This window comes from Eublepharis macularius, chromosome 2 (genome assembly GCF_028583425.1).
Source record: "Eublepharis macularius isolate TG4126 chromosome 2, MPM_Emac_v1.0, whole genome shotgun sequence".
In the NCBI taxonomy this organism is placed as follows: domain Eukaryota; kingdom Metazoa; phylum Chordata; class Lepidosauria; order Squamata; family Eublepharidae; genus Eublepharis; species Eublepharis macularius.
The window spans coordinates 31644493-31662509 of NC_072791.1; positions in this window are offsets into that span (position 1 = coordinate 31644493).

An 18017-nucleotide genomic window follows, 5' to 3' on the forward strand; every position below is an offset into this window, starting at 1 on the left:
AGCCCTGCTGCTTATCTTTCAAGATCTGACGAGACTAGGCTATCTTGCCTCCCACAGGTACCTTAAAGACTAACAAAATTTTATTCTGGCATAAACTTCCATGGTCTGGAGCCCACTTCTTCAGAGGTGATACAGTAGCTCCTGACTAAGCAGATCTTTTATGAAGGAAGTATGGGGGCAGAAACCATCAGGGTAAGAGGGGCTGTGAAGGGCATAAAGTTCAGGGTGAAATGTAGTTAGGTAAATTCTAGATCTAACGATGATAAGTACAGAAACCATTCACTAGTTTTGCTGAGCTCATTAACACTATAATGGATGGGGAGTCCCAGATACTGCTAAATTATTTAACATTTATAGTGTCTAAGAAATTCCTAGTTAAGCTGCAGGGGGAGGGAGACTGCATCAAACCTCTTGATGAATTCTAATTCAGTTCTTTCATGCTGGATTCTCCTGTCACAGACATATGGATCACCGCATATTATACCAGCAATACACACGTATGCTAGTGAACTTTATGTACTCTGTTGTAGTTTTTTCTAACTTGTATAACCACACAGGTCTGCTTTCATCTTTGACAGCTAATTAAAAGTAGTGGACAGTATCTAATGTCCTCTAATCAAAGAATCTGATTGTTTTGATGCGCAACTTGTACTCTGGACAACAGGCTACTGCCAGGACAGAATATGGAGAAACAGAATAGTTTCCAGTTGGCAAAGATGTCAGACAAGGATGCATATTATCTCCCTACCTATTCAGCCTCTACGCAGAGTATATCATAAGGAAAGCTGGATTCGATCTAGAAGAAGGTGGAATGAAAATTGGTGGAAGGAACATTAACAATTTGAGATATGCAGATGACACCACGTTACTGGCAGGAAATAGTGAAGACTTGAAACAACTACTGATGAAGGTTAAAGGAGAAAGTGCCAAAGCAGGATTACAGCTGAACATCAAGCAGGCAAAAGTAATGACTACTGAGGAATTATAGAATTTTAAAGGTGACAATGAGGATGTCCGGCAACGCCGGCCTCTTGTCCACCCCCACCACCAGCCCTACAGCAGCAAACACCCCCTTTAGGCCCTGCAGCACAGCCTCTGGCCGTACCTCAGTTGCAGGAGCCCCTACAGGCCTCCAGGCCTCTCCCACCCTTAGGCCAGTTGCAGCCGATGCCCAGGCACAACTCTGGGAAACAGCCTGCAGCCACTCAGCAGACTCACCTGTCTCCTGCAGTTGCCCAGATGGCTCCACTTCATCCAGGCTCACAGGAGGTTGCCATCAGCACAAGTCAGGCAGGCGCAGGCTCCAAGATGCCAAGGGGGCCACTGGGGAGGGTTCAGAAGCAGCAGGGGCGAGCCAGGCAGAGAGCAGACCAGAGGCCTCACCCTAGGCTGGGATGGAGTGGGTGGGACCAGGAGACTGCAGAGTCTACCCAGACCTCCTATCAGATAGGCTGGGAGCAGGGCCAGTCAGGGAGACTGGGTGGCGATTGGGGGCAGAGCCAGGGAGGTGGGGCAAGGGGAAGCCTTTAAATTCAGGTTCCTGTGAAGGCCGAGGAGGCTTTTGCAGGGAGAGTCAGCTGGTACTCCCAGGGCAGGAGAAGGAACAAGGTGGTGCAACCCCCTTCCCTGCCCATCTGAGGCCGGAGGACACCTGCCTGGAGAGCAGGTAGGATGGCAGGCCATCAGGAGAGGGTGCCAGTGAGGGAGGAGGAAATTCACAGAGGAAATTGAAATAATTCAAGATTTTCTATTCCTTGGCTCAACCAAAAGGGAGACTACAATGAAATGAGAAAACAGAGACTCAGAAGAGTAGCTGCGAGGGAGCTAGATAAGATCCTTTATCTTTATCTCTGGGAACCAAGATCAAGATAATCCAAACTATAGTATTCCCCATTTCTATGCATGGATGTGAAAGTTGGACAGTGAAGAAAACTGATTGGAAGAAAATTGATTCTTTTGAAATGTGGTGCTGGAGGAGAGTTTTGCAGATGCCATGGATGTCCAAAAAGACAAATAAGTGGGTACTAGATCAACTTAAGCCTGAATTCTCCCTAGAAGCGAAAATGACAAAACTGAGGCTATTGTACTTTGGTCACATCATGAGAAGCCAAGATTCTCTGGAAAAGTCAATAATGCTAGGAAAAGTGGAAGGGAGTAGAAGAGGAAGACCTACAATGAGATGGCTTGACTGAATAAAAGAATAAAAGAAGCCAGATCCTCCAGTTTGCAGGATCTGAGCAAGTCTGTTGATGATGGTACATTTTGGAGGTCTTTCATTCATAGGGTCGCCATAGGTCGGAAGTGACTTGACGGCATATAACACACAATCATAGAATGGACCAATGATGCTTTACTCACTTAACTTTTCCTGTCATTTTTAGTGATTTATAGTTTTTATCTTGCAGCTGGACATAGCGTCACTTTTTGGCTAATTAGAATGTTATACAATTGAAAAATATGGATAAGCCTTAAATCAATCATAGTTTATGCTATCACATGAAAAAGATCTTAGATTTCTGAATAAGATAACCCATAAAAGTGCCAACTCAGATACTAGGTCAGAATTCTGGCAGAACGAAATCTTATGAAGAACTAGGTGAGAAAACTTATCATGGTAATGTTTGCTATGAGAATCTTAATGCATTTCATAGAAAAATCTGTGTGCTCTAAACTTAAGAGTTAATTAAGAAATGTTAGCAAACCTAATTATTGCCTTTCTATGTTCCATCTTTGTAGGATTGATATTAATAATCATGTGGATATCTTGCTTTATTAGAAAGACTAGAGTATATTTCAATAAAAGAAATCTTTGTATCTTAGGGGGAGAATATTGCAAGAAGAACCCTATAAATAATTTTGTACTAATAAGCAGCCTTGTTTAAAAAGTGAGTGCAGTTTTCCAGGTCTCAGTTAAAATTCTGAAAACTGTCCAGAACTAGCGATATTTTTTTTTAGTTTGGGAGAGTGAAAGATAACACAGATAACGGACACGGATAACAATCCATTACACTCCTTTTTAAGATCATTTGCAGGAGAATGATGACTTGTAAATCGAGAACAGGGTGTCTTAAAATGTTTTCTCACTGATTTCTGAATATTGCCATTTTTTCATGTCAGACTTCTGTCTATTCTTTGGTACAGGTTCTCACCTGTCTGCCCTGTGGAGAGAGCAGAAGGAAATGTGGTGGTTAAGGCTTTATGAAGAGAACTGAGGTTTGAGTTGGCATCCAGCGTTTGGTCGATTTAGTTCTTTAAGCACATGAACAATGAAAAAAAATTACATCAGCCTTGATGAGAACACCGATGGAAGTTGATTTACTTTTAATCTTCTGGTTTGAGCCTTAGTGGAGAAAATTAGAATTGACTCCACATTGGGGAAAAGGCAAAGCAGAAAACGAAATGAGGCAGCAGTGAAAGATGAACAGAAGCTAAACTTAATCAGCAATAATTCATGGAAGTATTATGGAAAGACCTATACATTTGCAAGGTATTTTCACTTAACCTTAGTAGTGCGGCTTCCACATGAAGACAATTCTCCACATAGCTCCAAAATAGCCCTCCACCAGCGGTCTAACATTTGGACTGTGCTGTTCCCAGTGGGAAAAGCAAATTTGGGAAAGAGCATGCGGAGGAGGGGGGATAACATAACTAGAGCATAAATAGATCGTGTTATTGTGAGTATGCGCCCTAAAAAAGAGCACTGCAGTTTAGCAGCTAGAGAAAAACCATTGAGCAGAAGTATCTTAAAGACTAACACATTCATTGTTATATTTGGTCCTTAAGGTGCTACAAGACTGCTTTTCCTCACTTGACTATGAGCGGAATTTCATGTTATGGTAGTTCCAGGGGCTTTTAAAAAAAATCTCACAAGCAGGTGTTGAGGCTGCTATTTTGAAAGGGAGAATGGCACATACACATTTCCTGTTTAGTTTTCTTGTGAAAAACATCACCGCCAGCCAGCCAGCCACATACTACTTTTATCTCCCTTGGGAGAAAAATCAGTCTCTGAGGAGAAAAACAGCTTGGGAGTGACATTTTTGGAAAAGAAAATGGACTTGGGAGGAAAAAAATTAAAATCCTTGTGGTTTTTCCAGGGAAGAGCAATAAATATGAATTTGGGCTGGAAGCCCTTTTCTCTAAATTGTAATCTTAAATTTCTCATGTACCTAGGAATTCTGATAGTATCCTAACTGACTAAATCCCTGTAAATCAACGCTGAAGTTGCATAACAAGATACTGACTCAAAGGCTGTAATCCTGCACTAAGCAACTTTTCTAGGAGTAAGCCCCACTAAATAACATGGGACTTACATGTGAGTAGATCTGCTTAGGCTTGCTTGCTCCCAAAATCATTCCAGAAGGGCAGCCATGTTAGTCTGTTTCAGTAGAAACAACAGTCTTGCTGCACCTCAGAGTTGCAAGATTTTCTTTTAGCATAATCTTTCATGAACTAAAGCTTACTTTATCTATTGCACTGTAGTGGAACGTCATAGGCCAACATATATATCTGTGTTACCCCAGAGGAAATAAAATGCGAGCTGCAATTATGTGGAATTAAAATTTGATCAAGAAAACTACAGGAACTCTTCACAATAGCAATAATTGCAATTAGTACAATTCTAATCAGAGTTACACCTTTCTAAGCCAATTGACTGCAATGGAATTAACTGTAACTCTACTTAAGAAGGCACTATACGTCTCTATAATTTTTTTGATCATGTTTGAATTTTACAAAATTACATTTCGTTCTGTAAAGTCTACCTTTCATGCCACTTTGACCTGCTATTTATAATGGTTTTCTTCAGGGCTTTTTTTCAGGGGGAACGTGGGGGAACGGAGTTCCGGAACCTCTTGAAAATCGTCACATGGCTGGAGGCCCCGCCCCCTGATCTCCAGACAGAGGGGAGTTTAGATGGCGGCGCGGAGGGTCATCTAAACTCCCCTCTGTCTGGAGATCAGGGGGCAGGGCCACCAGCCATGTGATGATTTTCCCCGAGGGCAACCTACCGAGTTCCACCACCTCTTTTCCCAGAAAAAAGCTCTGGTTTTCTTCATAATCTTGTATATAAATATCTGCAGATAAATATCTGCCTAGCAGGACCCCACTGTAAGAAGGAGCTTATGCTGGAGTAAAAAATTTTGAAGTCCTTAAGATGCCTCAAGACTCTTGCTCATTTTTATTCAAAATATTTGTTTCTCACTGTAAGACTTATTAAGATTATATTCACTTAACTATTTATTTATTCGTTTCATTTATACCCCTGCTTTTCTCCACATTGGGAAGACCAAATCAACGTATATCACACTCCTCACCCCCGTTTTATCCCAACAACAACTCTGCAGGAAGGTTAGGCTGAGTGTGTGTGATTTGCCCAAGGTCACCCAGTGAGCTTCCATGGCAGAGCAGGGATTCGAAACTGGGTCTCCCAGATCCCAGTTCGAGTCAGACTGTCCAACACTAACCAGAACACCAGCTACACTGGCTCTTAGTATGTATCCGTCGATTTCACTGAAACATTATTTTTCAGTTTATATTCAAATTGAATACAAGCATTCACAAATTTCCCCTCTGGTCCAGATCTTCCTCGGGAGGGAAGCACTATTTTAGTAGTCAATCACACTGAGAATTCACGAAGTTGCCTTTTACTGAGTTACTACATTAGTCTATCCAGCTCAGTATTGTCTGCTCCAACTGGCAGCAGCTCAACAGGGTCACAGACAAAAGTTTTTCAGATCACCTACTATCTGATCCTTTTAGCTAGAGATGCCTTGGATTGAACCTGGGACCTTCTGCATACTAATCAGATGCTCTACCCCTACCTCTGACCTATGGAGAACCGAGACGTGAAGGAGTCCTTTGGATCACTCAGGGAGACCTCACTAACCAACAGCTTGGATGGTCTTTCCATAATGAGCATGCAAATAAGAAATGTATGATACTGGCTGCAAGCTAGGAAAATCTACAGTACCAGTTTAAAGCCAGCCAAGTAGAACATCTGGTTAAATACCCACTGATCTTTTTGTCCAGCGCTCAGAATTCTACTGAAGTCCACTAGATGGAGCACAACACCCTAAAGAGAATTAAGATGTAGTTCATATTACTTCTAGCATGGCAATCTTAGCCAGCATAACTAAACAGGGCCGATTCCAGATGACTAACCTTAAGGCGCTTCATGCCGCCCTCTTCCGGATCACGATGGGGAAAATGCGAAATATCGCGTTTCCTCGCGCGAGTTTTGCGCGTTGTTACGCAAAACTCGCGCAAGGAAACGCGATATTTCGCATTTTCCCCGTCACAATCCGGAAGAGGGCGGCATGAAGCGCCTTAAGGTTAGTCATCTGGAATCGGCCCAGGAAAATTTTTAATTTTTAAAAATTATTTGATGTAGACTTAATTGTATTAAACAATATCCTGATGCACTTTTTGTCTTTTTTTCTAGGCCTAGAGGAAGCCTGCTCAAAATGTCCAAATGGAAGTTACCTGTTGATCTCTTAAAACACACTTCAGTAGATGCTTGATGCAAGTTGCTCCTAGCATGAATGTATGAAACTGCCCATTACCAAGTCAGGCCATCCAGCTTAGTATCATATATTCTGACACTGTCCAAGATCACAGGCAAAAAAGGGTCTTTACCAGCACCTGCTACCTGAAATCCTTTAAGTAGAGTTGGATTGTCAATATCGCTGGCTATACCTAGGATTTTGATTTTATTTATGCTTGTCTTTCTACATTCTCTCTCTGTAGAGTCTGCTCAAGGTGGCTTTCAAAGTAAAATATAATAAAACCATAGAAGTTATAACAATTGAGAAACTAGTAAAATCCAGCAAGGCGGCAGAAACAGCCTAAAATACATAGCATAAAACAAAAGGCAGAAGGGTCTGTAAAATTAGTTTAAAATTCTCCTTAATGAAAAGCCTGGTTAAAAAGAATTGTTTTAGCCTGACATCTAAAAAATTGTAGGCTAGGTGCCAGGATAAGGGCATTTCAAGGTGCCATTGCTGAAAAAACCCTGTCTGTGTTGATCACTTCTGAAGGCAGGGGCACAGAGAGCAGAGCATGCAAAACATTACAACTTCTGTTCTTCTCTTGCCTTGAAAAGCCTATAGGGTCGCCAGAAATTGACAGCACTTTCTACCACCATCTTTCTTACTGAGACTCAAGGCAGATCTCACACTGTACAATAATGCAATCAATGTGACATCTGATAAATGATATAATCAGACTAGGATTACAGCAATCTGAAACTATCATAGGTCATTTGACATGATATATTAAACAAAGCAGAAAACTATGTCACAGAAATATAAAAACAATGCAATGAGAATAGGACAAGTGGGGACCCACAAGGATTTGCGGGGAACATCTCATTTCCCTCTCCCATCCCTCCAAGAAAATAATTGGACAATAAATAATTTTAATTAATTGGATTAGCAGAGAAAGTTTGCCACATGGATTAAGCATTCAACCATTAATTTAAGGTTAAAAGAAATGTCTGAATGGATCTTTCTAGTGATTGACCCCAAAGCAAAGTAAAAGGAAAATTGAGTTGTTATGGACTACTGATTTAAAGATCTTTATCTGCCAACCCTGTATGTCAGGCACAAAATTAGCTGTTTTCTTGGTCCTGCAGACTTAGGTGTAGTCGTATAAGCATTTAATTAAGAATGTTAATGAAGTGCAATCCATTCGCAACCAGCATGAAACCGCTAATCTATATTCTACGTCTCACATGCATACAGGTTACTTGAGGGGTGGGGTATGAATATCTTTCATATATAAATAAATATCCCCTACAAGACTAGCTTTACTTTGGTTGTTTGACAGCCCTGGGATTATGGGTGTTGGGTGGGATCACAAGAAAGCAGGTGTGCATCAGAGGAGGCAAGCAGGTTGGGAGGTGGGGGCACTGGATCCCACAAAGGCCCTGGGTCTGGGCACTGCCTACAGGGTACAGCTGATGCTGGCTGTCCAGAAGGCCAGCCAAGGAGTTCGACATTGACCAGGGAAGATTACAAAACATAAGCTTGAGCATTTAAACTACTCCTGTGACTGAGGGGGAAAAAATAATGGCTCATTTGCCTCCATCAGCCAGTTTACATTAAGTAAACACTAAGATGTCAACATGAATACATTAAGTGGTTTCTTTAAATGTAGATATGTGAGTGATGTGGTGCAAGATGTGGCCGACAAAACGTCATTTTCCAAATAGAAAAATAGAAATATGAACAGGTAGATCAGACAGCAGCAGGCTGATTTCTGTTCTGTTATGCTTGAGTAACTAATGACTGAGCAATCATTAAACCAACTCTCTGTCTCTTTCTTTTTCTTGGACACAGGGCTTTTTTCTGGGAAAAGAGGTGGTGGAACTCAGTGGGTTGCCCTCAGAGAAAATGGTCACATGGCTGGTGGCCCCGCCCCCTGATCTCCAGACAGAGGGGAATTTAGATTGCCCTCTGCGCTGCCGAGCGGCGCGGAGGGCAATCTAAACTCCCCTCTGTCTGGAAATCAGGGGGCGGGGCCACCAGCCATGTGACCATTTTCAAGAGGTTCCGGAACTCCGTTCCCCCACGTTCCCCCTGAAAATAAGCCCTGCCTGGACAAGATTGTGCCATTTATTGTTTAATAAGTAGGGATTAATTTTGAAATACAGTCCTGGGCACAGGGTTACACAGCAAAAGGAAACACTTTAAGTAGGGATTAATTTTGAAATACAGTCCTGTGCACAGGGTTACACAGCAAAAGGAAACAAGCCACAAATAAGTCACAAAATCCTACTGACCAAAAATACTGAAGAACAAAACAAGGATGCACAGAAAGATTTTCCTCACTGAAGTTTCAGATTCTGCTCCTTACTATTAAAACACATCTGTTCCAGAGGCAGAGCTGTGCTTTTCTAAAATTTGAGGACCTTGAAGATTCCCTAACACCTGTAATCTCTGAAATATAAAATATGCCTTTGTCAAATTATTGTCACTGGGAGCTTCATGTTCCTAATACGTCAGGCTGCTAACACCCAGGCTACTGACAAAGGACTGAAATGTTACAAAATGTTCCATTAGTGGATTGTCTTATATGCTTCCTTCCAGAACATCCAAAACCCAAACAAAATTGTCCATGCATGGTAGAAGCTGAGAGGATTGTTAATACCCAATGATGCAGAAAGATGACATGGATAGCCAGCTGAGGAGTATGCAGCTGGTATTTGTGGCATGTTTCATGTTTTGTCTTTTCAAATAATGTTACAAAAACAAGTGTTTTCAAATGCCAGTGATCAAGGCTCTGTGCTATCCCAAAGAAACCGGCCTGCCATTTAGATTAGCTCTGACACAAGAGCTTTGCTTATCTGAGCAGGTTCTGTGGGTGTGACTTCAACAACTGCCCGTACCCATGCATTCTCTGTTGTGGCCCCCACCTTGTGAAACGGCCTGCCTGAGGTGGTCAGGAAGGCCCCCATATTTCTGGCATTTCGTAAACGATGTTAAACAGAAATGCTCAGAAGGGCATTTTATAAACGAAACAGGACTGAGAACTATATCACTGTTTATGGTATATATTATCTATTTGTTGTATGTATTATCTTATGTACTGATGTGGCCCTGATAAGGATACTTAAATCCTGAGGTTGGAGCCATTAATGGACAGATCTTCCTACACACCTGAAAAATGACCCAGGTTTGCAGAAAAATCTGAAATCTAAATTCAAAATACATTTTTTTTTACAAAAAAACAAAAGAGAGCCAGTTTGGTGTAGTGGTTAAGAGTGCAGGACTCTAATCTGGAGAACTGGGTTTGATTCATCACTCCTCCGCTTGAAGCCAGCTGGGTGACCTTGGGCTAGTCACGGGCTGCTCTCTGGAGCTCTCTCAGCCCCACCCACCACACAGGGTGTTTTGTTGTTGGGATAATGGTAACATACTTTGTAAACCACTCTGAGTGGGTGTTAAGTCATCCTGAAGGGTGGTATATAAATTGAATATTATTATTATTATTATTATTATTATTATTAAAATGATAAATGAGCGCCTGTTGCTTAAACCAAATGCCCTCAGTGGCCATTGCCAGGCAAGCATAACAGTTCAGCCAGTATTCCAGGCTTGGTTTCTGTCAGGAAAAGGCGGGGGGAGGAGCAGGGCCCTTGCCAGGGCTATTTTGGCCTTTAAGGGAGAACTCATTGGGGCCAGGCTGAGAAGCAACCACCAGAAGACTTGATGCCATATGATTTGCATGACTCACCCAGGCTTGACTGCTTGCTACTCTTCAACAGTACACACACCCCAAAAGCCAGTGTAGAGTATTGGTTAGAGAGGAGTTTCAGCATAGGATCTGGAAGACCAAAGTTTGAATCACCACTCAACTGCAGCAGCTCACTTGATAGGGATCCCATTTCCCCAATGGGGGCGAAGAATCCCCTGCTCTCAGCCTCTACCCTCCACTACCTCTCATCAGGTCGCTGGGGGGAATGGGCCTGGGAGCCCCTGCAGTGCGCTCCCGCAAACTCTGGATCACTTCCTTCTTGCATCAGGAATGACTTCATTCCTGGTGCATCAAGGAAGTGCTCTGGAGTTGTGGTAAGTCCTCCCAATGCATGGCCCCTCAACTCCCTCATCCCCTGGTTTGAACTCCAGGGTAACTGGCAATGCTATCACTGGGTGACTTTGATCCAGTCACATACTCTCAGCCTAACCTACTTCTCAGGGTTGTTGTAAGGATAATATGGAGGCAAGGAGAATGACATAAGCTGCTTTGGGTCCCCATTGTGGAGAAAGGTGATATATAGGTGAAGATGGGGGCAGATAAAAGGTAAGGTTTATCGTAGGTTTGAAGGTGATTAGGACATAGGGAAAGGTGAGTATATGGAGGCTGTCAGGAGAAGGGAAAGAAGAAATAGTGTGGGGAAGGGGATAGTGGGAAAAGTGAAGTACCCCTGCAAGTCCTTGCAGGTTCTCCACCATGCAACTGGGCCATGGTCCATAGGCAAGAGGCTGTTGGGGGGGGTGATGAAGACAGGGTGGCAGTCAAAATGGAGAGGGGAACCAGGAAAAAAGGGAGAGCCCAGGTGGGGGGCAAGGAAGGGAAAGAGGACATGGTGGTGGAGGGGAAAACAGATGTTCCCCAAGTCCTTGTGTGTTCCCACTAGTACTTACATTCGCAATTATACAACAAGACATACTTCATCTCTATTTTCTTGTCAGCTACACTGCTGAGTTATGATCTTCTATGACCTTCGTCATATCTCTGAGCTTCTGAGATACTAGGCTGTTTCTATTTATGCAATATTGTACTTTTCTACCATAGCTGAGTCAATAACAGATCAGTTTTAGGATTCTCCAGAATTTACCAGACAGACTGGGCTTTGGAATGTGGAGATTAGATTAACAGTCTACAACAATATATTCAGCAAAAGGGGAGGCTCAGACAGTAGTCCTATTCACAAGTTACATGGAATACTTGTACATTCCATGTACTGCATATGCTTGATTTTTTTAAAAAAATGTGTATTGAGTAATTCTCTTGTTACATTCAATGGATGTACAGCTGAACACGTGATACAAAATCAAGCTTATCCTGGTACTCGTCCGGTTTAATTTGTAAAGTGATTCTTATGAACACATCATCAAGATTTGAATCCAGTAGCACCTTAGAGATCAGCAAGATTTTCAGGTTATAAGCTTTTGAGAACCAAAGCTCTCTTCTTCAAATTGAAAAAGGGAGCTTTGGCTCTCGAAAGCTTACACCCTGAAAATCTTGTTGCTCTCTAAGGTGCTGATGGACTCAAATCCTACTGTTTTACTGCAGACCAACATGGCTACCAACCTGAAATTATGAACAGATGTGAACAAGTACTTACTGAATGTATACATGTTCACTGTAACATGCAAACAGGGCAAGTAATGCTTGGAATCAGAAGCAAATATAGGTATCCTGGTTTACATCTGTGTGATGATGGAGGGTTTCTCATTATCGTTTTGTATGTATCTATTTCTAATAGCAATGCATATATATTCTCAAGGCTTTTTTGGTGTCCACGATGAGGTAAAGGTTTTTTCTAATAACCTTAACAATATTGCTGGGTAGTGTATATAAGCAATGTCGTACCTGAAAAGACTGGACTAGTTGTTGCCCTATGGTGGCTTGGTATAGTGAGAGATGTGAATATTTAAGTTGATGAGTCTGCATCGGGCTGGAGCAATTAGTGCAACCCCATTGTGACATCTCCTTCCTTTCTTGATGGCTGTGTGTGTGTTGAACATTTGGCAATGCCCAGGAGATGTATCATTGGCCAAGGAATCATTCACCTAGTTCTTCAAACCTACCCAGATTTCTTGAATATCATCATCCTTTCTTGCTATTCACACTATGAAAAGACTTTTGAAATCAAGGGATATTGAATACATTGTTTGTGATATGGCATGGAAGTCAGATTTTAAAAGTAAAAAACCAATAATCATCATCTGACTACTGTGAACTCAAGCCTTTAGGTAACTGTTCTGCCCGCCATTCTTGCAGCTCTTTTATTCAGAAGCTCGGTTGCACCTTCTTGTGTGGAAGTTACAAAAGCTTTAAGGATCCTAAATGAAACTGCCTGCAGAACAAATAGTCAACAACATTTTAAAAAATATCTTCAACTCCTTGGTTTCATTATAAAAAAAAAAGATTGGGCAACTTCCTTGTCACAAGGCTTTCCCTGGGGCATGTACCGACACTCCATTCAGTCTGAAAATTTTTGCTGCATTATTCTGGGAAGAAAAAAATGACGTATTTTTCAGTCCAACTGAGTCTGTACGACAACTTTTTGTGCAATACGTATTTATGTTCATGCAAGGAAGTGTGAACTGTTTTTGAGTTCCTCTTCCTATTTTTCTTGTACAGCGCATTTAAAAAATCCATATGGTAATAAAAGGTATTAGATATGGACAGAATTGGTACGCTATCCCTTCTTAACATCTACCTTTTTAAAATTAGACCATTTTTTAAAACAAAGAAACAATTTAAGAAAAAAATTGAATTTGTCCCATCACCTTCTGCACCTGGATATCACTAATGATTAATATATTACTAATTTTGTGTCCCAACAAAGGCCAATAACCTGCATGCTAGATTTTGACTTCTCAACAAGTCCTGCCTCACTATCATGTCCTTCCTTATTTTTTTTCCAGCATACAACATCAAGGACAGGTTTATACATATATTGGGAAGGGCCACCATGGCTTTATGACAGAGCAATTGATTTACATGTAGAACATCCCAAGTTCAATGCCGTTATCAGGTGGTAGGCTTTGTGCAAGATCTTTACCTTGGAGAGCAGCTCCCAATCAAAGTAGTCAGTACTGACCTTGATGGGTGAATATGGCATCTTTGTGTGTTTATTTATTTATGACATTTATACTCTGCTTTTTTGCCCTCAGCAGAAGGCAGCTAACAGATTAAAAACATACATAATAAAAACACTTACTAAAAACCAAAACAAAAAATAGATCATTAAAACAATTAAAACTAAATGTCAGATACAGACAAAAACAATTAAAACACAGAGCAGGAAGGAGGGATCCCTGAAAAAATGCCAGGTGAAACAAACAAACAAAAAGTCTTCACCCACTGATGGAAGATAGCAACAGAAAGGGACAGATGAGTCACTCTGGAGGAGTTCCAAAGTTTTGTGCCACGACCAAGAAGGCCTCTCCTAATCTCTGAAGGTGGTGGCACCTGAAGCAAGGCCTTGGAAAATTAACGTAGTCGTTGGGTAAGTTTGTAAGAGAACGGGTGGTCCTTCATATATGCTGGTCTCAAGCTACATAAACCTTTAAAGGTCAACACCAACACCTTGAATTGCACCTGGAAACAGATTGGGAGCCAGTATAGATGGGCCAAGACTAGAGTGATGCGGTTCCTCCGGTCAACATTCTACCTGCAACATTTTGCTTCAAATTAAGCTTCCCAACCCATTACAAGGGCAGCCCCACATAAAGTGCATTTCAGTAATTTACTCTAGATGTAATTAGGGCATGTACCACAGTGGCAAGAGCTCCCTGCCAGCCCTGCAGGAAGGGCTGCCGTGGGGTCACCAGATGAAGTTGCTGAAAAGCACCTTGGCCACAGCTACCACCTGCTTATCCAGCAGTAGGCCTGGATCTAAGAGCACCCCTAAACTGTGGAACTGTACCTTTAAGGAGAGTGCAACTCCATCCAGAATGGGGGAAACCTTCTGTTCGCCAGTTCACCAATAGCACTTCTGTCTTGCTGAGATTAAGCTTCAGTTTATCATCTCACTTCCACTTCAAAACTGCATATCCAACTTTAGAAAAAAAAACATGACAAAGCTAAAGGGAAACTACAGATTTCAAAATACATTGAACAACACATTAACATGCAACATGTAATAAAGCATATTATTATGAAATTAAATATACTATCACCGTACCACTACTGAAGAGAATAACCATCATGCATAAAATCTTCTATTCAAGTTTCTTTTCCTAAAAATAAAGAAAAGGTTTGTCTACTCTAAGCCACACCAATAGATCATCTGGCTGTCTGCCATATTCAACATTTTGATCGCTGTATATTTATTGGATTTTCTGAAAGATATAATACTCAAACAGACAAAACCAACCCCGCCTCACAGAGGAAGTTCGGAGATGAAAGACACGACAGAAACAAATAGACAAACAGGGATGTTACAAAACCAAATAAGACAGTCATCGATCCATAAGTAAACAGGAGGTTAACCAAATGCTACAAAGCTTGCAAATGTTTTAATGATGGAGAGTAGAAAGGTTTCTATCAGATGGTCTGAATGCCAACTCCATGCTTTCTGTGTAGGATAGAAATGCATCACGCTGCAAGCTTGTTCACATGTGTTTAGTTGGACCGAAATTCTTCCCCCGCCCCCACCACTAGTTTCCTAAAGAGGAAGTGGAGATACTAGTTTAGTAAATTGCATTTTTTGCCCTTGCCTGCTTCCACATGGCCTTGCCTCCCATACTGGAGCAGTCTTTTTCAGAGCATTCAGACTATGTGGGACATCCGTTTGTGCACCTGACTTTTGCCCTGCTTTGCTATCATCTTTCAGAAGCTTGCTTTGCTATGATCATCCAAGAAAAAAAGCAATAAAATGCTGATGAGGGTGCAAATGTTTGGAATTCCTGCCCACATTCAGTACTATTTTGCAGCTGTCATCCACATATGGCCACTACTCCCTCTACCCTGTACAACCAGACAGAATTTTTTGTTGGCTATTTTCTTTACATCCAGTAGTTGTCATAACACTATAGCATTATCTACTACAGTGACATAGGAAGTACCTTTTTAAAAAAACTAGCATAAAGCCCTTCAGTAATGAATGGTGGTGGCATGGAAGCCATGAAAGGTTGTCCAAGGAAAGTGTGGTGGAAAATTCTGTGTGAACACTCCATTGTCACTGCAAATGAATGTTCAACAGAAAACCATTGCCACATGAAAGCATCCCTTGTTGTTGCCTTCAATGTAAGGATGAGTCCCCCGCCCCCATGATGTGTTTCATGGAGATAATCTGGAATAAATGTTTAGAATAACGGGGTTCTAAATCCAGAGTGGTAGCCATGTTCATCTGTTGCAGCACAAATAAGGAGGAGTCCAGTGGTCCCCTAAAAATTAGCAGGTTTGCTGTGGCATAAGCTTTCATTGACTAGAGCCCACATGTAAACAAAATGTAAGACATGCATAAAAAATACATTTCTATATATATTAGACAAGGACAGTGACCACTCACAAGAGCAATAACAGAAGACAATTCAGTCTTCCAAGTGTAAATATGATTCCTTTAGAGCTTCTATTTTGAAAGCACTTTATCCAAAAGCTCTGGACAAATGGACATGTCTAAGACTGTACTGGAAAAAGGGTTAGGGGCCTAGGACCTAGGTCTGATTAATAGACTGCAGATAGATCGACCAGGCTAGCAGATAATTGATGTGTTACCTAGGTTTGTATTTATTAATTTGCATGTTTAGCAAAGGCTCATAGGGCATGTGCTGGAAAAGACCACCATGACTATGAGAGGTAGTATAATGCAGGACTAGACCTACTGAAAAGACTGAAAAGGAGAGAGAAATGCTAAAGTTAGTGTTTTTTTTTGGAAGCCAAAGCTTGTTTCCAAGCTTTGGATCTGAGAAGGTCACAGACCCGCAACTGCTAGTTTGAAAGATTGAACGCTTCTCCCTGAAAGAACAGCAGTAGCTGGAAACAACTGAAGAAGCAAGGAAGAGCGAAGAGCAGGAATTGTTCACAGCTGAATTTTTTATTGACTGCCCGAGACCCAGGCTGTTTCCACAGGACTTACCTGCCTGTGGAACATTGCGCGAAAGACCTGGAAGACAGCGTCTTCTCCCGTGAAATCGCACCAGGAAGACGCAATTTCGCGTGAGAAGACACTGTCTTCCGGGTCTTTCACATGATGTTCCACAGGCAGGTAAGCCGTGTGGAAACGGCCCCACACCCTAGTACAGAGCTTTGTCTTGCCAGGAGGAAAGGAGAACTGCTTCTAGGGCAAAAGCAAGCTCCAGGATTCATACAGCACCTTCATAAAAAGAGTCCTGCTGTTACAAGGCCTTCTGGATATTTGGGACTCCATTCCAGGCACAGCCTGTAGCCAAATCCACAGAACTGCCTGCGCCCTCTACCAAGTGGATTGTGAGTAGGACTCTGCTCTGGGGTCACTGGTTAGTGAACCAGTACTGATAACTTTGGGAATGTTTTCACTGTTGTGTTCTGTTATATTTAAATAAATTGGATTTACATTTTGAATTTGTAAACATACCTCTAGAAATTGAACCTTGCCCTCGGGACTCCGTAGATCTGAAAGCAAAACCTATGAGGCTGTAATTGAGCTGCATGTCCCAACAAGTACAATACAGATACCTTCTAGCCTCCATACAGAGTATGGGCAATGGGAGCTTCTCAGGATGTAGCATTCATAAAGAAGCTCTCACAATTTTTAGAAAAGGAAGGGAAAACTATGGCTGACATGGAGGGACTATTACCACCCAAACCAGATGCCAAACCAGAAGTGCCTATTGCCCATATTGAAATGATACAAACTATGAGAGAAATGTTAGGAAAGGTGTTGCTGCCCCATCCTGAGGCAGTGCCATATAGGAAGTTGCAACTCTTCTCTGGTGCCATACCCCCTGGTCCAGGAGAGGAAGAATATAACACTTGGGTCCAGTACCAGAGGCTGAAAAGAGGAGAAAATTATCTTAAGGGGTCCTGCCATGGACATCATCCACCTCTTCCAATGGCTTCCAATGGCCTCTTCCAGCTGCTGTAGCACAGTGGTTAAGTGGTTCGGCCGTGCATCAGCACTCTACTGGTTCAAATCCCACTACTGCGTTGAGCTCAGTAGGTGGCCTTGGGTAAGCCACTCCTCTCAGCCCCAGCTCCCTAGCTCTATTGTGGGGATAATAATAACACTAACTTGTTCACTGCTCTGGGTGAGGCACTAATCTGTCTAGAAGAGTGGCATATAAGTGCAGTTATTGTTGTTACTACTACTATGGGTACCTACAGATACACCTCCCTCCAAGAACAGGTACATGACCTCTCTGCCCTCACTCCTTTCTTGCCCCATGCTCCACCATCCTTGTGGATCCCATGGGCACAGCTTTGACTTTTTAACATTTTTTTCAGGTGCCTGGAAAGTTTATCTGTTTAATCATTCATGTTTTAAACTTTGGACAACCTGGGGGAGAGGGGTGAGTATATTAATGATTGCCACAAGGGATAGATTGAGGCATTGTGGGGGCTGAAACCAAGAGGGTCTGCAGTCCTAGAGCCTTGCTCTGTGTACCAGCTGAACAGCTTGAAATGTTTTCAGGGGTAGCTGTAGACCCAGTCTCCTCTGCAGCATCCTCCTCAAGATGGCAGTGGAGGAAGCACCCCCTGCCTGGAGGGGCCTGCCGACTGAAGGGTTCAATAAGAAGTTTCAAGCTGTGAGTTCACTTATGAGGGAATTACCTTGCTCTTACTGTTCCTTGGCTGCCCAT